Source organism: Pan troglodytes, chromosome 21, assembly GCF_028858775.2.
Source record: "Pan troglodytes isolate AG18354 chromosome 21, NHGRI_mPanTro3-v2.0_pri, whole genome shotgun sequence".
NCBI lineage: Eukaryota > Metazoa > Chordata > Mammalia > Primates > Hominidae > Pan > Pan troglodytes.
The window spans coordinates 43730115-43750383 of record NC_072419.2 but is presented as its reverse complement, the minus strand read 5'-3'; the positions used below and the strand labels follow the sequence as shown (position 1 = coordinate 43750383).

Genomic DNA, 20269 nt, shown 5'->3' with positions numbered 1-20269 from the left:
CTTCCCCTCCTAGATCATGAGTGTCCTCTTTAGAATAACAGTCTGAGAACTCCCTGCAGCCGGGCCCCACTGCCACACACACCCATATGAGCCCATCACCGGGATTTAAGTCCTTTCATCCTATTCCCTCAGACCATTCCAGGGAAAAACTATCCTCAGTCCAACCCCCAGACTTCAGCTACAATACTGTGGGGGTTAGACTACTATTCACAGATGGGGTGGGCCATTTGGGGGGCTGCTTTTTGGTGGTTGGCTTTTGGTTTTGTTTGTTTTTGCTTACTGGCCAAATAGGATCTAGTTCTTCTTTCCACCCTCAGAGCCATTTTTATGAACGCCATATGGTTCCATTTTGTACTGACAGGAACTGGGGACCACAGGCATATAGCACACACCACAGCTACTGTGACTAATAGCCCTGGCAGCTGTGCCCTCCTAACAGTCTGGGTGTGCAGTATGAGTGATGTCCAAAACCAGCAAGATTGGATTGGGCCTCCCGATCCCTGGTCGTGATGACACCACTGCACCTCTAGTCCTGTCTCTCCGGTCCCTTGATCTTTCCTATATCCATCTCCTTTTAATTCAGATCATCTCTTGCTGAACAGTTGCACCAGATGTCTCTCTGCTTTCAATCTTGTCTCTTTCAACCCATCAACCAAATGGCCACCATTGGCCATCTTTACCAGCTTAGGTCATGTTCTGTGGCTCTTGGCTTAACTTTGTCCTTCCCTATTGCCTAGAGGATGGCATTCTCTCTGTTAATGGAGCAGAGCATTTCACAGCCTGGTTCCCTACCCCTAGGTGTTCCTGCTCTGCTTCTGCAGGTGCCCAGCCAGAGGAGCCCACCTGTCCTCCCGGAAGAGATGGCCCCTTTCACTTGAGATTCCAGGAGATTGCCCAGGGAGAAGGTGTGGAGGGAGGGGTTTTGAGAAGGAATATGAAGCCTCCAGTGGTAAGCAGTACCAGCAAGACGACCAAGAAGAGGCAGTTGGGTTGGTCAGTTAGGAGGTCTTGTCATCCATCTTGGGGTTGGCAGAGCAATAGAGACAGACATCACATCACCATGGGAAGAGAAGAGAATAAGAGGAAGAAGTGGAGATGAGAGGAACAGGTCACCTCTTCCAACTATGAAGGGAAAGAGGTGGATGAGTGGAAGTGACCCGTTTGGACTGTTCTTTTTTTATGTAGCTAATATTTGGCCTGTGCTTTTCTGGATCAGGCCCTGATGAGCATTTTGTCAACAATATCTCCCTGAAACCTTAAGAGAACATCCTAGGGTTGACGTGGTTTTGCCCACTATACAGAAGAGCTTCAAAAGATGAAGGCACTTTCCCAAGATGGGGGGCAGAGCTGGGATTTGTGTCCCATTCTGTTGCCCTTCAGAGCCTCACTTTCACCACTGTCCTTGTCTTCCCTGTAGTCATGAGGGGAAGAAGGAGGTGGAGGGCTGCCTGCAGTTAGGGAGCTGGGGCAAAGGCACCAGGGAGGCTCCCGGTGCTCAGATAGGACTGGAAGTCTGGGACACATCATTTTTCAGAGGGGGAAGAGGCCAGGGAAGAGAGAGGCTATTTTTAATAGCCAAATAGATATGAGCCCATTAAAAACCAGGAGGAAAGGAATAAAATGCTTAATAAAATCTTTAAGTACCTGAGTGGAGGACCTCTCTAAGCTGAAAAGCAAGGAAATGACATCAAGAAGAGAAAGGCCAACAGCGAACAGGGATAAGTGATGGCCTGTGTCCCAAGTGGCCTGGAGTGGACGGCACTAGATGGACAGATAGGGGCTTAGCCTTGGATAGCAAGCATGCAACGACCCACCCACCCAAACCTGGGAGGCTTAGCACTCGGCAGGTGACCTCATCTGTTCTCAAGCCATCACTGGGAGGTACTCAATAAATATTTGCTGGGGTGAAATAACTGAAATGGGAAATTAGATCAAAGAGGAAAAATACCAGCATTAAGCTATTGATGATACAAGAAGTGTCCAGGTGCTGTGGCTCACGCCTATAATCCCAGCACTTTGGGAGGCCAAGGCGGGTGGATCACCTGAGGCCAGGAGTTCGAGACTAGCCTGGCCAACATGGCAAAACCCCATCTCTACTAAAAATACAAAAAATTAGCTGGGCATGGTGGCATGCACCTGTAACCCCAGCTACTCGGGTGACTGAGGCATACGAATCGCTTAAACCCGGGAGGCGGAGCTGCAGTGAGCCGAGATCATGCTGCTGCACTCCAGCCTCAGTGGCAGAGCGAGACCCTGTCTCAAAAAAAAAAAAAAAAAAAAAAGATGATAGAGGAAGGCCAGGAACCACCCTTGGCTAGTTAACTTGGGCTGCCTGGAGTATTGAGAATTGACACCTACATGGTGGCCAGTACTAGGATGACCAACCTCTCCTATGGGCACAGTTCTGTACAGTTTACAAGGGTTTTTTTTTTCTTTTTTTTTTTTTTTTTTCGGTGGGGGCGGGTCTCACATACTCATGGTATTACCCATTTAGGGTCTTGAGGTTTGAGGACCCTATGTAGACTTACCCTCAGTCTGTTGGGTGAGTTTGCTTCTATCATCTTGGATTCTTGATTATCCCTATTTTTTAGAGGAGAGGACAAACTTCAGTTCTTCCAGAAAGAACTGGCAAAAATAGGCCTGTACTCCTCTGACTTCACTGTCTTCTTTACACACCATGCCACTTTCCTGAACAATATACAAGTTTACCATGTAATTATTTTAGAACCCAGGGTCCAAATATTTTTGTGGTCAAGATTCGACGGGCAAAGTCCTCACACTGAGTTTTCCCAGCAAGGATGCTTTCCACTCACTTGCTGGATGGCTGTGGGTCACCTCCCCTCACTGGGCTTTGGTTTCCCCATCTGTGAAATGAGGTAGTTGGATTAGATAATTCCACAGTTCCCTTCCAGCTCTAGCATTACCCTCAGATACCTTGAACAAGGAGGATGGGGACCCCAGGTTCTGGGTCAAGAACTCATCTTGCAGCATGGAGGAATCGTGATGATGGCTGCAGCCCCCAGAAGATGAACTTGGCAGGAGCTGGCTGAGATGATTTTTCTGCTGATGGTGAAATGTGCTGGCAGAGTCTATACAGGTAGGTTGGTGTAGGTGAGGAGTGGGGTGGGCATTTTATCTCTTGTGACCCCGAATAATGTTTCCTTGCAGAATTGGAAGCCTCTAGGACAGGTGGATGCCAGCTAGATTTAGCCATTCACATTGGCAAAGTAGGTGATCCATCTTTCCACACGCTCTTCTGTCAGGCTTCCAGAAAGGCTTTCTGCTCCCATCCCTTAAACACCTCCCTGTGTTTCACTGTCGCTGTGCCTGGAATCATACCTTCCTGTAGCCTTCCAGTTCCTGTTCAGGTGGTATGTGCTCTGAGAAGGCTGGGACCATAAATGCTGTAATCAGCCAGGAATAGCTAAGCTCAGAGCCAGAGCCAAGAAGGAAAGGGTTACCCAAAATTGAGGCATGAACTGTTGATTCACTAAAAAGAGAAAAAGTCCATTCCAACTTCACCTCAGAGCACACACCCAAATTCAAAAATTATTTTCAAAGGTCAAAAGGAAAAATGAGCCCATTAAAAACCAGAGGGAAAAGGAATATTTAACAAGTGACTGAATGAGGGAGCCCATTTAAGCTAAAAAGCAGCAAAATGACATCAAGAAGGCAAAGGCCAACCAATTTGACTACATTAAAACTAAATATTTTCAAAGTCAAGTAATATCACAAACAACCAAAAAGCAGAGTGGTTGCAGATTCTTAATGTATAAAAGAACACACCCAAAACTTTAATAGTAAAAGCAAAACAGGTAAGTGTGTGTAAGTCACCTAAATTGAGTTTACAGGAAAAGAAATGGAATTGACTGAAAAACTTTTTGAAAAAACATTCAACTTCACTAATAACCAAAGATCAACAATAAAAACAACAAGGAAATACAAATTTTCCCTAACAAATTAGGGGAAGAAATTTAAGAATACCCAATGTTGATGAGGATAGTGGAATAGGCACTGTTTCACACTACTGGGGGGAATGTGAATTGGTGTACACTTCTTGGAAAGTCGGAAGAAGAGAGAAGTTTTCAGAGAGAGTAAGTGGCCTGTAACTTTACTCAACATTTATTGAGTATCTACTTTGCATCAGGCATGATGATAGGTTTTTAAATATTGGCCAGGCACAGTGGCTAATGCTTGTAATCTCAGCAGTTTAGGAGGCCAAGGCAGGAGGATTGCTTGAGCTCAGAAGTTCAAGACCAGCCTAAGCAACATAGCATGATCGTGTATCTATAAAAGTACACACACACACACACACACACACACCTGAAGATAAATATGATCCTTGCCCTTGGGAGTTCAAAGAGTTAAGAAAAACACACAGACAGACACTAAAATGATACGTAGGAAGGAGAAGGCCAGAGAGGTGCCTGGGACATGGAAGCATGGGCAGCTGGGGTTGGTGGTGCAGGTGTGAAATTTCATGGGAATATCCAAGGAGGTTCCTAGAAGAGGTGACTGGATGGGTAGGAGTTACTCAAGTAGAAGGCAGAGGCAGAGGTGAGAGGCATCATGGATGAACTCTGACAGCTGGGGATTGCTGAAGCATGAAATGAGAGGCTAGGGGTGGAGAAAGCAGAACCAGATCACATAGTGTTACTATGTCTAATTTAAGACTTGGGTCTTCAATTGCAACAGGGAACCCCTGAAGCATTTTGTGCAAGCAGGTGCCATGGTAGGATTTCTCTTTTGAGGTGATTACTCTGGTTGCTTGGAGAAATTTGGAGGCGTGTGGGCCAGAGAGGAGATGATTGCCTTGGTCCAGGTGGGGTCCAGGAGGGATAAGGGTAGGGGCCAAGAGGATGGAAGGAAGTGGTCGGATCCAGGAGGTGAAATTGGGAGAATCTGCTGACTGGTTGGTTGCTGGTGTTAAAGAAAGACAGTAAAGGATACCTTTCCTGTTTTCTGTCGTGAGTGACTGGGTGAATGGAAGAACACCTAGGAGAAAGAGCAGGTTTGGGGGCTAAGAGAAAATTATTGAGCTCAATTTTGGACAGGTTGAGTCAGAGGTGGGCATCCAGGAGGAGGTGGCCTGCAAGGAGCTAGATAGAGGGTCTAGATCCAGCAGGAGATTTAAACAAGAGATTTGGATTGAGACTATGGTCATTGTAGCCATGGGCTTTGGTGAGCTGGCTTTAGCAGAACGTGTCAGCTGAGAAAAGAGGGGTCCAGGAACAAGAAAGAGCCTTGCCCCCATTTAAGGGGTGGGCAGAGAGAGGGGAGCCCACAAAGGTGAAAAAGAAGTCAGAGAGACATAGAAAAAGCACCTGTAGCCTATGTTGGCATGGAAACCTGGGGATGTGGCACTTCCAAAAGAGAGCCAACAGACAAAAGAGAAAGGCCAGCTAGACAGGGACTGAGAGCCCACTGGATGTAGTAATTAGGGGCCACTAGACCCTCATCAAGAACAGTTTCCTGTGAGAGATGGGGCAGAGGAAAATGAAAGGGCAAGGAAAGCAGGCAGCATGGCCACCTCTCAGGGAAAGCTGCTAGAGTAACAGTTTGGGCCAGGGGACAATTTCTGAGCTGGCTCTGGACTGAGATGACCTAAGGATAGATGTGATAGGAGCAGTCCAGAAGGCTATCACCTAGAGTCCTCCCACCTGTCTGAGTCAGAGGCAGGAGCAAAGGGCGAGGGTGGGCAAGGAAGGAAAATGTGCGTAGCTGGCATCAAGTAGGAAAGTGTATGTACCTGTACCGGTTGGGAGCTCACCGAAGAAGGGTGAGCATCTCAACAGGGATAGATGAAGAACCAGAGATGCACTCAAAGAAGGACAAGGCCAGAAACGAGTTCGTGACATTTTAGGAATGGGTACAGGAAGAGAGTCCTGCTGAGGAGACTGAGAAGGAGGGGCCAGAGGAGAAGACCAAAAACATGGGGTTCCTAGAAGCCAGAGGACAGTTTCCAAAAGGACAGAGTGGCCACTGGTGGGCCACATGCACAGAGGTCAGTGGAGGCTCAGGCATCTCCTAGACCTGGCCTTTGGGGACTTTTGTCACAGCAACTTTGGGGCACGGGGCAGAAGCTCCTCTTGGTGTGGGGGGAATGAACTGGGTCTGGCTGAGAAAGGAGGGAGGGGGAGTTGGAGCAGGCAGTGGGTCCAGGAAGGAGCTGATTCTTCCAGGAGACATGGGAGGGAGGAAGCAGTACAAGCCCAGTTGGAAGGGCAGGGCGGGGCAGTGAGAGGGGCCCTGGAGCTCTGGGATTAAGTGTAGAGGTGAAGGGATTAGCAGTGTTGGTGAAAAGGGACAAAAGTAAATTATGTACATTTTAGCAAGTAACCTGATCTCCACGTTCTTTGGGAGGCCTTTTCTCTGCCCTCTGGGTACTGACTCCAGCTCTAATTAGCACGGGTTTGTCTGCCTCGTGGCTAGGGCCATGTCTTTCTCATTTTCTTGTACCTTTCAGCACCTAGCAACAGGCAGCCAGCTAGGTAGGGGCAGAATAATTATTTTCTGCTTGAAATCCAGTGTCTGAAATAGAGATTCAGAAATTTTTCTCTGTATCAAAAAGACTTTGTGACAATATCCAGGGAGCAATGAAGTAGGTAAGGTCCAGGTCACAGGCTTGAATGGGACATTCAGGGTCTCAGTAGCAGTTCTATTTGTTGGTATTGCCTAGACATCAAAGAATTCTATTTCTTCGCTATTTGGACAGAAGTCAAAGTCCAGAGAGAGGCTTGGTTTAGCTGGCTGAGCTTGGGCCTTGTGCCATCCCCGATAGGACCTGGGTGGTAAGAGGCAGGACCTGGAGGAGGGGCCTCCATAGCTTCCATGTGAGAGAACGGCCCAGGTCCCACCACAGCCACATAAGATAGAAAATTTCCCTAGAAGTAATAAGGGGCTTCAGGGAGGAATAAGCCATGCTAAAAAGCCAAAACTCCCAGATATCCATTAGAAGAAGTAGCCAGCTCAGAGGCAGGAGACTTCCAGGTAAGAGAGAGGAAGGCCTGAAGTAGACCAGTGGGGATGGAGAGAGATCAGAACTTGTGGTAGATAAAAACCAGAAATAATTAGTGAGTACTTATCTGTGAGAGTGAGAGAGAAGGTCAAGCCAAAGGTAATTCCCATGTGTCTTGGTTTTGTTTGTTTGTTTGTTCGTTCATAGAGACAGGGTCTCACCATGTTGCCCAGGCTGATCTCCATCTCCAGGGCTCAAGCAATCTTCCCACTTTGACCTCCCAAAGTGCTGCAATTACAGGCATGAGCCACCATGCCCAGTCCCATGTATCTTGAGTGGAGTCCTGGGTGGATGGTGGGGAGGCCCCTGGGGTGGGGAACACAGCATAGAGAGCCAGTTTGAGGGACAGGATAGTGGACTCAGACACAGCCAAGTGAGGCCCAGCAGACACTTAGATCCTGGTGTCCAGGGCTCAGGAAGAGATTTAGCTGGAAGCACTAGCCCAGGGCTGTCACCACTCAGAGTAATGGGGACCCTAAGCATAAGTGAGATTACCGGGGAGAGTGTGTAGAGAAAAAATGGGAGAGGGCTCAGGGCAGAATCATGAGTCATAGTGACATTTGAGGAGCCAGGTGTGGGCAGGCAAAAAAGGAGAAAGAAAAGGAAGGGCCTGAGAGATGCGACAACCAACCAGGAGAGGGGGTTGCCATGACAACCAAGGTAGGGAAGAGTTTCAAGGAGAAAGTAATCAACACTGTCAAATGCAGCAGAGAATTCCAATAAGATAGAGAATTTTTCCTTTGGATTTCATGATTAGTAAGTTTTGATGGCCTTAATAAGAGCATGTTGAGGGAGTGATGGCCTAGGCTGGAATAATGGTGAGATGTGAGAGGACATGGATCTGTCACTAGGAGTCCTCTAAGGAGTCCAGAAGGGAGATTTGGAGATGTGAAGGGTAGGGGCTGGGAGGCTGAGGCTAGGAAAGATGAGCAGGTGTATAGGCTCAGCTCCCAAAGTGTTAAGCATCCATTGTTTAATACGAAACTTGATACATTCCACATAATTCTCTTTTAGCACCTAATTGTGTGCCCAGCCCAGCAGTGTGCCTAGCACTGTGGATACTTGGGTGAATGAATTAAAATAGTCAGAATCCCTGTTCTCATGGAGCGGGCATGGTAGTAGGGGAGAAAGACATAGTCAGATAATCACATATGTAAATGTACAATTTCCAACACCGATAGGCACTCTGAAGGAATCGTACTGAGTACTGAAGGGTATGCCACCAGGGGACCTGCCCTCATCTGACTCTGGGAGGCTTCCCTGAGGAGGTGATCCTCCAAACCAAGATAGAAAGAAGAGAACAAAGTTGACGACAAAGCAAATTGGAAAGCATTCTGAGCAAAGGGCCTGACTAGGGAGGAAGGAGAGGTGAGACCAGAGAGACAGGCAGTTCTGGCTATACAGAGCATTGGAGACCAGGTCTGAGCTCCTGCCAACATCCTGAGAGCGAGGGAAGCAGGGGTTGTGACCTGCCCTGGTATGTTGCTGTAATCTGCCTGGGACTCTGGCTGTTCTGTGGAGAAATCATTAGAGCAGCATGGGTAGACAGGGAGGCTAGTTCGGAAGCTTTGTTGTAGTGGACAGGATTTGGACATGATCTGCATATTCTGGTTAGTCTTGGTGCTGGATGGAATGAAGAGGGGCTGGAAGAGGGCAGCGTTCAGGATGACCCCTGAGCTTCTGGTTTGCCTTACTGGTGAGATGGCAATGCCATTTTCAGAGCTGGGGAGCCCTGGAAAGGGGCCAGGTCTGTAAGGTAGACCCCAAGTCCAGTGGTAAAAGCTGAGACATCCCAATGCAGATGGAGAAGAAACAGCTGAAGGTACAGCTCCAGAGCACAAGGTGAGAAATTATGGAGACCAGTCCAGGGCTCCAGGGGGCTCCCAAATGGAAATATGGATCCAGATGTTGACAGGCTTCTGGGGCATTTTTAGGCGAGGGGATGGCTGAGGACGAAGAAATCAAGCCCAAGGAGCACCAACATTTGGAGATTAGAAAAGAGAAGAAGAATCCTCTGAGAGCACTGAAAAGAAAGAGCCGGGAGGTGTCTCAGCAGAAAGACAGGGTGGTCAGCAGTGGGTGTGTGCAGAGAGGTCAGGAGGACCAGGGCAATCCCTGAACTCCTCCAGTGTGCACCTGCACAACCTCCATGGTGCCTCTGGAATTGGGTAGCATGGTGGCCCTGCTGATGAGCACCCCAAGGGGCCATTGGGGGACCTCTGAGAATCTCTGCCAGAGCAGTTTGGGTGGGAGTCGATTAAGGAAAGAAGAAGCAAGATCCAGGACTTTTAATCTTAAAAGAGAGAGAAATGCTGGCAGATGAACATTCTGAGGATAAGGAGCCTGAGTAATTGAGCTATTAGGGATGGAGACAATTAGTGAGATGAGCTCCCAAAGGGGCTGGGATCAACTATGGAGGTGGATAAATTAGTTTGGGGCAATAATGTGTATTTGACTGAATGGGGCAAAATTAAATTATGTACCTTTTAGAGAGTAACTTGATCTCCATGTTCTTTTGGGAGCTTTTATCTGACCTGTGTACCGACTATAGTTCTAATTAGCACCAGTTTTATCCTGTCTTTTGGCTGGGATTATGTCTTATTATTTTGTGTGTTTCTCAGCACCTAGCAACAGGTAGTAAGCTCCTTGGGTGCCGAATCAGTATTTTCTGCCTTGGAATCAAATGTCAGAAGTCAACACTCAAACGTCTTTTGACCAAAAAGATTCTACGACAATTATCCAGAAGTTACAATGCAAGGAAGAAGAATTGGATGTTAAGTCTTGCGTAGCAGGGGTTATGGGGAGTGGATCAAGACAAAGTAGAGGTATCTGCTCCCCTCATCCTTGTAAGCTCCATGCCATTTATCCATGCTCACATTGATCATCTCATACGAGCTTCACATTTCCCCTCAAGAAATGGAGCGTTACCCCATTACCTACTCATAGAGGAGGAACTGGAAGCCAGAGAGGGAGATGCCTTATTGACACAGAGCACAAGTGGCAGGAGCTGGCTTCAGACCTCAGTCCATCCGGTGTGGCAGTCCCTCTTCCCAGGACCAGGTGGAGCTGGAGAGAAGGAGGAAGAGGAGTCTGTGAGGTCCAGATGGAGATGCTCGGCAGGCCCTTTCCAAAGGTGGGAGGTGAGGTCGGCCTGGAACCCTACTGGATGCTTAAGTGTCCTGCCGCACTGCTGATGAAAGCAGGTCCCCACCGCAGTGTATATACATTGTGTGTTTGCATCTAAAACGTCTATAGTTGTTTGAAATGTTTAAATCTTTAACCCATCTGAGATGTGTTTTCATGTATGGTGTGACACAGAGCTCTAATTTGCTCTTTTTCCAGATATCCAGTTTGCTAAGCACCATTTATTGTTCCAACACCATCTTTTCTCTCAATTCCCTGTCTAGACTCCAGTTCTGTTGATCTATTTGTCTATTTCTGAGCCAACAGTACATATTAATGAGCAAAGCTTAATAAAGTGTCTTATGGCTTGATAAGATAAGCACTCCACCCTTCCCCCAAGGCCTTTATTCCTTTTTTTCTTTTTGAGACGGAGTCTTGCTCTGCCGCCCAGACTGGGGTTCAGTGGTGCAGTCTCCGCTCACTGCAACCTCCACCTCCCAGGTTCAAGTGATTCTCCTGCCTCAGTCTCCTGAGTAGCTGGGACTACAGGCACGCGCCACCATGCCCGGCTAATTTTTGTATTTTTTGGTGCAGATAGGGTTTCACCATGTTGGCCAGGCTAGTCTCGAACTCCTGACCTCAAGTGATCCACCCATCTCGGCCTCCCAAGGTGCTGGGATTATAGGCATGAGCCACCGTGCGCAGCCCCTTATTCTTTTTTAAAATTGTCTTGGTCATATTGCACATTTACTTTTTCAGGTACATTTTATAATCAGCTTGTCAAAGTTCTGTGAACAAAATATCTGTTGGAAGTTTGAGAAGAATTGCATTGAAGGGGAAATTAACATCTTTAGAATATCAGTTCTTCCCATCTGTGGACATGGTGTCTGTCTCTTTTTAATCAGAATTGTATCTGTTTTGTTTTGTTTTGTTTTGTTTTTAATGCCTTTTAATAAAGGTTGGTTGCTTTTGTCATAAAGATTTTTCACAGTTCTTAATAGGTTTATACCTGAAAACCTTATTAGTTTTGTTGCTTTTGTGAGTGGAAAAACTTTCCCTTTTTTCATTTTGCTTTCCAAATTTTAATCAGTTTACTAATCACTATGCTTCATTCACAGACACACACACAGCAAATGTGCTTTGTCCCTGGGCACACAAATGAAAACACAGCACACATGTAAATCAGAGCTAATTGGCTGAAAATGAATTAGAATTTTTGAATTAAATTTTAATTATACAAGTAATACATGAATACATTTTCCTTTAAATAAAATTAGAGCATTTCAGGTAAAGAAGTCTCTACTGGCCTCCCCAGCCTGACCTCAGGCCCCTTCCCCACTTTAGAGGTAGCCGCTGTTAGGCATTTGCTGTTGATCCAAAATGTTTTCCTATGCGCATTGAAACATGTCCTGTGTTCTATTGTTGCTTTTGTTTGCTTGCATAGATGTGGTGGTGTACACACTGGAGGTGCTGCTCCTGAGCTCAGGGCGCCTTACGGGACTCTCCTCATGTCGCGTGTCACCTGCCGCAGCTGGCTCCACTGCCCCTTTCAGCTGGCCGCTGGCAACCAGAACTGATTGTGCTATGATTTATTTAGTTGTTGCTTATTGATCGACTATTAAAAGGCTTCCAGTCTTGTTTCAATAAGACAAACCTGTAACAGCATCCTTGTACATGCCACTTTTGCTCATGTACAAGTGTTTTTCTGGAGCAGATACTTAGAAACAGAATTGATGGGTCATAGAGTCTACACATCTTAAATTCTAATAGTAACTGCTAAAATGTTCTTCAAAGTACCTTTCTGATTTAATTTCATGCCAGCAGTATGTGTGTCCATTTCTCCAGACCATCTCCAAGTTTTACATTTTAACCAATCTGGTGGGTGAAAAATAATATCTTGTTTTAGTTTGCATTTTTCTGAATTACCAGGGTGGCTGAAGTCTGTGTCTCCTATCCATTTATATTTCCTTCTCTGCATTACTTGTCCAAATCTTTTGCCCATTTCTTTTTTTTAGGGTATGTTGTCTTTTCCTTATTGATTTTTTAGAAGTTCTTTATGTATTTTGTATACTTTATGTGTATTGCAAATATTTTCTGTATTGTGATTCTTGTCATTTAATTGTATTGTGTCTTTGGAGAAATCTTAAATTTTGATACAGTCAAATCGATCTATTTTAATTTTATGTCTTTTTTTCAATTTTATTTAAGAAAGCCTTTCCTGTATTGAGGTCATAAGCATTTTTCCTGTATTTCTTCTCTAACATTTATCATTTACATATATGTGTGTGTGTGTGTGTATGTATGCCTTTTTTACCACATGCAAAAAATAAATTCCATATGCATACATGAATCTTAGGATCTAACTTTAGTTCCCTCTCATCTCCCCAACAATGGTTAAATAATTTTAGTCCCAATACTACTTGTGGAGTTCTATATCATTTCCCCACTAATTTAAAATTGCTACCTTTGTCCGATACTAAATCCCAGTAGGAAATCTGGTCCACTGATCTATTTGTCTGCTCCTGAGCTTGATAATATGCTTTGCTAACTGGCAGGACAAATCTCACCCTCTTTGTTGTTTTTGCAAAATTACCTTGGTCATTCTTGCATATTAGTCCTACCACATGAATTTTAAAATAAGCCTTTCAAGTTTCGGGAAAATTTCTGCTGGGATTTTATTGGGGTTACATTGAGTTTATGGATAATTTTTTTTTTTTTAGATGTAGTCGCGCTGTGTTCCCCAGGCTGGAGTGCAGTGGCATGATCTCAGCTTATTGCAACCTCCACTTCCCCGGTTCAAGCGATTCTCCTGCCTCAGCCTCCCAAGTAGCTGGGACTACAGGCGTGCGCCACCATGCCTGGCTAATTTTTGTATTCTTAGTAGAGACTGGGTTTCACCATGCTGGCCAGGCTGGTCTTGAACTCCTGACCTCGTGATTCACTCACCTCAGCCTCCCAAAGTGCTGGGATTACAGGCATGAGCCACTGCACCTGGCCTGAGTTTATGGATAAATTTAAGGAAAACTGACATCTTTATCATATAGAGTCTTCCTACCACGGCACATTGCTCTATTCTCAATTCAGGTCATCTTTTACATCTTTCAGGACAGTTTTATGGTTTTCTCTGGTTAAAGTCTGACATATTTCTTGTTGAATTCATTCCTAGGTATATTATAGGTTTTGCTGTTAACTGTGAATAGGTTGCCCTCTGCTCTTATTTGGCCCTTGTTTTTTCATATCCCATTTCAACCTGTTTACTAATCACTGTGCTTGATTCACAGACACACACAAAGTAAACGTTCTCCCTCTCTGGGCACAAAAATTTGAGCACAGCCAGACGCACAGAGGCAGCATAATTGGCTGAAAACAAATTAGAATCTTTTCAAATTATACTTTAATTAAACAAGTAAAGTGTGCATACATTCTCCTTTTTAAAAGTAGGACAATATGAATATAACTGTAGTCCCCTTTGGCCACCCTCTGGAGTCCTCATTTCCCACCCCCTCCACAGTTTTATGTATCTCCATCCATAGTAACACATAGTCCTGATGTATTTTCAATGAGTCATACCACATTATAGCGATTTTACTATAAGCTGCAGGTTTTTTTCACTCAGTGTTACATTTTTACAATATACTCCTATTGCTACACATAGCTTGCTTTTGCCTTTAATAGCTATGTTGTATTCATTCCCATGAATGTACCACATTTTATCTTCTGTAAGCTCCATGGACATTTAATTGCTTCTTTTTCTTTCCTCCATCATGAGCAGTGCTGCAGAAACCACATTGCATGTTCCTTTGTGGTGGGATATCTCTGGGAGTGATTGGGAAATGGAATGTTGGGTCTCAAGATGTCCACAGTTTTAGTTTTAGCAGATACTACCAGTGTCCTCCATGATTTCTGTACCATTTAAGCTTCCAGCCAGAGGGTATGAGAGGGCTGTAATCCCCACACCCATAGGCGGTTGTTTTAAATATTTGCCAATCTCATGGGTGAAAAATTGAATCCTTTTTAAAATTTGTATTTTCCTGTTTGCTTGTGAGATTTTCATATGTATATTGAGTATTTGTATTTTCTCTTTTCTGAATTGCCTGTTATTTTTTCTCATTTTAAGCATTAGGTTGTCTTTATCCCACTGGCTTGTGGAGTTTTGTAATATAATCTGGATATTGATCTTTTGTAGATATGTGACAAATATTTTCTTCCAGCTTGTCATTGCCTTTAACTCTTTGTAGAATCTTTTGTTAGAAGTTATTAGTTTTGACATAATCCAATTTATCAATCTTTTCCTTTGATCCTTTTTTATACAGATACCATGTTTAGTCCTTCCCTACTCCTAAGATTTAAATATATTATTTCTTCTTTTCTAATAATTTTATAATTTTGTTTTTATTTGGTTCTTTATGCATCTGGAATATATTTTGATTATCATATTGATATATGATCTAACCTTTCTCCAAACGGGCAGCCAATTATTGCAGTATGAGGGGTTCACTACTTCTTCCTTTCCCCTCTGACCTGAAGTAAAACTCGCTGATATTCTGAGACAGGTGTGTCTGAAGCCCCTGTTTTTCCCAACAATCCATTTATTCCTTTCAGTACAAGACTGTTTTCTTTGCCGTCCCACCTTTTGGTATCTGTGAAGTCAAATGCCATGTTTCGTTGTGCTTCCTTCTCAGCTCTCTTAGCTAAGTAGTACCGCACACTAACTCCTCCACATGAATTGTAAAGCCGGCTTGTCAAGTTGGAGAAATTGACATGAATACAATACCGAGCCTTTGAATTCATGAATACAGTAGAGCTCTACGTTTATTCTTATTATCTTGTATGTCCTTCACTCATGCACTGTTGTTCTCCCCATAAAGAACTTGCCCAATTCCTAATGGGTTTATTCCTATAGTTTTTATTATTGTTGTGAATTAGTTTTCTCCAGCCCCCTTTTTTGTTTTGCTTTTGCTTGCTACATTTCTTTTTCATCTGCTTACTAATCACTCTACTTCATTCACAGGCACACACAAAGTAAATATTCCTCCTCCCTGGGCACAAACACGCAAGCACATCCAAACACACGGAGCCCACGTTATTGGCCGAAAATAAATAGTAATTTTTTTAAAAATTGAAGTCGAATGACACAAGCAAAACATGAATACGTTCCCCTTTTTTAAAAAAGAGAACATTGCAGATGAAGCTGGAGTCCCTTTTGGCCACCCACTGCCACCCTATTCCCTTCCTCCTCTCCAGAGGTAACCACAGTAATGGGCTCAATGTGTACTTTTCTAGACGTTTCTAAAAACTTACATATATAGATACCCAGAGGAAATATATGGTATACTTAAATAATGAAAATGTTATCTTTCTAGTTTTCATTAATATTCAACTTTTGTATTGACCTGAATTTTATTATGGTTGCAGAATAGAATGTCAACATTATCATCTGTCACAATGTGAAAGTAAAGATATAAAAGTTGGGAGGTAGCAGTGAAGGGAAGAGGGTAGGAAGGTTGACAGGGACAATAGTGGGGAGGCAAGAGCTTCTGTGGACATGTGGTAGAATAAGGAATGAAGGGGCAAGTAGGTTTCTTAAAAAGATAACCAACAGAGGTACTTAAAGACTGTGTTAGGAGAGGTAGGGATAGAGGGGAGTAGTTTCCAAGTGACCCAATGCCTAATCCACTGGGACATCAGTGGATCTTATGAACTAGAAATGGGGTGTAGCAGATGCTGTCTAGAGGGCTCCCATGACCCAATTTTGACTTGGGACTTGTAAGGGGATATCTTCAGGCAGTTTCAGGGAAACACTTTCCTCCCTAATTAAAGAGATGCATGTGGGGCCAGGCACAGTGGCTGTCGCCTTGTAGTCCCAGCACTTTGGGAGGTTGAGGCGGGCAGACTGCTTGAGCCTGGGAGTTCGAGACTAGCCTGGGCAACATTGTGAAGCCCCATCTCTACAAAAAATACAAAAGTTAACCAGGCGTGGTGGCATGCACCTGTGGTCCCAGCTGCTCAAGAAGCTGAGGTGAGGAGATTGCTTTAGCTTGGGAGGTTGAGGCTTCAGTGAGCTACTACCATGCCATTCTACTCCAGCCTGGGTGGCAGAGTGAGACCGTGTCTCGAAAAAAGAAAAAAAGAAAAAGAGGGATGCACTTGGAGAAGTTTCTTGGCTGCCCCCTTTCTTTCTGCCTAGGTGCTGTTGAGTGAAAACATAGTGCTTGGAGCCCTGACAGTTATCTATCTTGTGACCAGGAGGGGAAGGCCAGGAGACTCATGGTTCTCTGTTCACTCAGATCTCAGATACCTGGAACCACTGACTTTTGAATTTTTCATTACTTGAAATAAATGTTCTTGTTGCTTAGCCACTTTTAGGTGATATATTACGTTCTGGTGAAAGCATTCTTCCTAATACAAGCTGAGAGCTTACAGCTAGGAGACAACCTCCAGGAGCAGAGATCACACACTCTCGGGTAAGAGTTTGGGGTTAGGAGAGGGTCCACCCCGAACTTGCTGCTCTTCATCAAAAGCCCTTCTATTCTCTTGGATTAAAAAAAAAAATTCTGATAAGCCAGGCACATCATGCACCTGTATTCCCACCTACCTGGGAGGCTGAGGCAGGAGGATCACTTGAGCCCAGGAGCTCAAGGCTGCAGTGCGCTGTGATTGTGCCTGTGAATAGCCACTGCATTCCAGCCTGGTCAGCAGAACCAGGCACTGTCCCTAAAAACAAACAATTCTGATAAAAATTGTGTCAAGATGTGAACAGTGGTTGCCTCTGGGTACATTTGGATACTTTGCAGTTTTCTAAGATGTTGTCAAATGTTCTTAGGAGCTGACACATAAGAGAAGCTAAGTTTTGACTCCAGAAAAGGAAAGGCCCACAGCTGGTGAGACTGCCCGGGTGAAATCCTAGATGGATTCAAGGGGCGTTAGAGCTGGGGATGAGGAGCAAGCTGTGGGTGGATCTCACCTCACCTGATCCTGGAGGGCCAGCAACCTTCCTGGGTTCTTAAGGGAACTGCAGGGAGTCCAGCCGATTTGAGACACACAGGGTTGGGGGCATGGGTGTGGCAGGAGGGAGATCAGTGACAGATCAGGCTGGCTGCACCTGCAGTGCTGCTGTGTCATGACAAGAAGTGAGCTTCTATCCAAGGGTAATGAGGAACCAGTGGCCGTTTTTTCTTTTGTTTTGTTTTTTAATGGACAGAGTCTCACTCTGTTGCCCAGGCTGGAGTGCAGTGGCATGATCTCAGCTCACTGCAATGTCTGCCTCCCAGGTCAGCGATTCTCCTGCCTCAGCCTCCCAAGTAGATGGGATTACAGGCGTGTGCCACCACGCCCAGTTAATTTTTATATTTTTAGTACAGACAGGATTTCACCATGTTGGCCAGGATGGTCTCGAACTCCTGACCTCAGGTGATCTGCCCATCTTGGCCTCTCAAAGTGCTGGGATCACAGGCGTGAGCCACCATGCCTGGCCGTGGCTGTTCTTAAGCAGGGAGACAGGTGTGATCACTTTCATTTAGTTAAGTTTCTTTGCCAGTGGAAGAAGCTCAACTCAAACCAGCTCAGGCACAGAAGGAACTTAATTGGCTTCTATACGCAAACCACAGGCCAAGCTAGGTTCAGTTGACCTTCCGGTCCCCCGGGGCCAGGGACTTAACTGGCAGCCTGCCCCTCTCCCATCTCCATGTCTCCACGTCTCTCTGCCTGCCAGCTCCCTCTCTCAGGGATGCCTCTTCCACACACTGGCGTTCGTGACTGCCAATGTTTCACACCTCTCAGGTTCATGACCACAAAGAGATCGAGGTAGGAGCGCAGGAACTTGGTTAAGCATCAGGGCTACTTGCTTACTCATTGTTTTGTCTAATTTCTCTGTCTTCAGTGTCCTCACATAGGAAATGGGGATAACAACAGCACCAGCTTAATGCTGTGAGGGTCAAAGGAGATGATGTCCATCAAGTACTTACCTCGGGGATGGACACTAAGTGCTCCATACATGTTATGAGCTCTCTCTGTTCCCAAGTCCAGAAATCTAGACAAAAGCTTCCATTGGCCCAGTTGAGTTGGGGTTCACCTCTGGCAAATCAATGATGGCCATTAAAGTGGGTTGTGCAATAAATGAGAAGGTGAATTTCAAAGCAAATAGGTTGGGGTGCAGAATGATTTCCAAGAAGGATTGGTGCGGTTCTAGAAAAAGAACAGAGGTCATCCCTCTGGCTGCCAGCAGAAAAGGGTTTGATCAGGCCCCAACAGCCTGGAGGTAGGGAAGTACCTAAGAGGCACCACAGTTGTCCAGGTGAGAAATAATGCAGGTCTGAGCTAAGCAACAGTGCAGATGGAGAGAAGGCGGAGGCAAGAGAAGTTTTGGAGGTAGAAATAGGAGGCATGGTGCCAAGTGCACGGGAGAGATGAGACAGAATGAAAGGTTGAAGGTGGCCCCAGGTGCTAGCCCAGAAACCTACAAACAGAGCCTCTCCAAAATGTCGCTTCATTACTCAGGTTCACTCTTCCTAACACCACTGCCACTCCATTCTGCTCAGTAGCACAAACTTAGTTGAAGGTAAACCCAGCCACATCTGGACATTTCAAAAGACTCTCTTAAGTAGATTCTTGGTCCACTTCCAGCTCCTCTGCTTCCCACTGCTCCTTCTCCTTGTGGGTAGTCAGTGTTCTGGGAGCTTCTATTCTGTCCTGGCACCAGGGGCATACAAGTGATTCAGGTCTGCCAGCAACTATCCACTGCCATCCACTGAGCCACAGAATCCCTACTAAATCTTTGTCCTGACCATGAGGCACCTCCAAGTCCACCGGCTACACTCACCCTCTTCTCTACACCCTCACCATCACCACCGTGTTACAAAGACAAACAGGACCCTGGAGGACACCTCCCAGCCACCTTCTCCCACCAGGGGTCCTCAGCCTCTCTCCAGCCCATGCCAGGAGCTTGTGTTCTCTCAGGCAACACCTGAGGAGCCAGGCAACAGTCCCTTCTGCTCTGGGATACCTCAAATTTACTCTGGGAGCTCTAGTATCTACTATGAGCTACATCTCTTTGTGATTCCTTTATTCCCACTAGCTGGTCAAACTTTTATTTCCTTTTAGGCAGAAAAACAGCTTCTGTATTCTTCCCTGTTTACCATTCTGGCATCAATTTCAAGTGCTCAGTCCCTCAAGCTCTTTCCTCTTTACAAAAGCCCGGCTACTGCAACAAAGCATCCTGTCTGCTGTAAGTTTCAAGAGACTCTTTGAAACTACTGACCATCTTTCTCACTGCATTCATGCTGCAACAACCCAAATCCTGCAAAGCTCTGACTGAATCAGGAAAAAGTGACCTTGGTAGCTAGTCTCCAAAGATGGCCACCACCAATACTTGCCTTCCTGCGATATATATCATACTCCTTGTATCAGGAAGAGAAGTGTAATTCCCTCCCCATGAATCTAGGCTGGCCTTAGTGACTTTCTTGGCCAATAGAATATAGCAGAAGGCACATTCTGGGATTTGTAAGACTAGGTCTCAGGAAGCCTTATGGCCTCTGCCAGGCCTCTTGCAATGCTTGGCGTTGGAACACTCCCTCCTACAAGCCAGCTGCCATGCTATGAGAAGTGCAGGTCCTGTGGTAAATCCACATGTGGTCACTCCAGTCAACAGTCTCAGCAAGCCCCCAGCTGACTGTCAACTATGTGAATGAGCCTGCAGATGACTCCAGCCCCAGCTGCCATCTGACTGCAGCTGCATGAAACACTTAAGCAAGAACCACCTTGCTGAGCCCTATCAACCCCGGAACCATGAGGAATAATAAACTGTTTTTGTTGTTGTTGTTGTTGTTGTTGTTGTTTTTGAGACAGGGTCTTTCTGTGTCATCTAGCCAGAGTACAGTGGCACAATCATGGCTCAATGCAGCGTCGGACCTCCTAAGCTCAGGCAATCCTCCCACTTCAGCCTCCCAAGTGGCTGCAACTATAGGCGTGCACCACTACACTTGGCTAATTTTTGTATTTTTGATAGAGATGGGGCTTCCCCATATTGTCCAGCCTGGTCTCAAACTCCTGAGCTCAAGTAATTTGCCTGCCTCGGCCTCCCGAAGTGCTGGGATTACAGGTGTGAGCCACTGCACCTGGCCAATAAATTGT

General features: G+C 45.5%; 1 long non-coding RNA gene across 1 annotated transcript; it reads left to right on the top strand.

Annotated features, from left to right (window-relative positions):
- The first annotated feature begins 1581 nt into the window (after nt 1-1581).
- LOC134809214 (uncharacterized) lies at nt 1582-19954 on the top strand. The gene is made up of 3 exons (XR_010154375.1): nt 1582-3097; nt 16498-16605; nt 19241-19954. It is a non-coding gene; the product is annotated as an uncharacterized LOC134809214 (long non-coding RNA).
- Nucleotides 19955-20269: the final 315 nt, after the last annotated feature.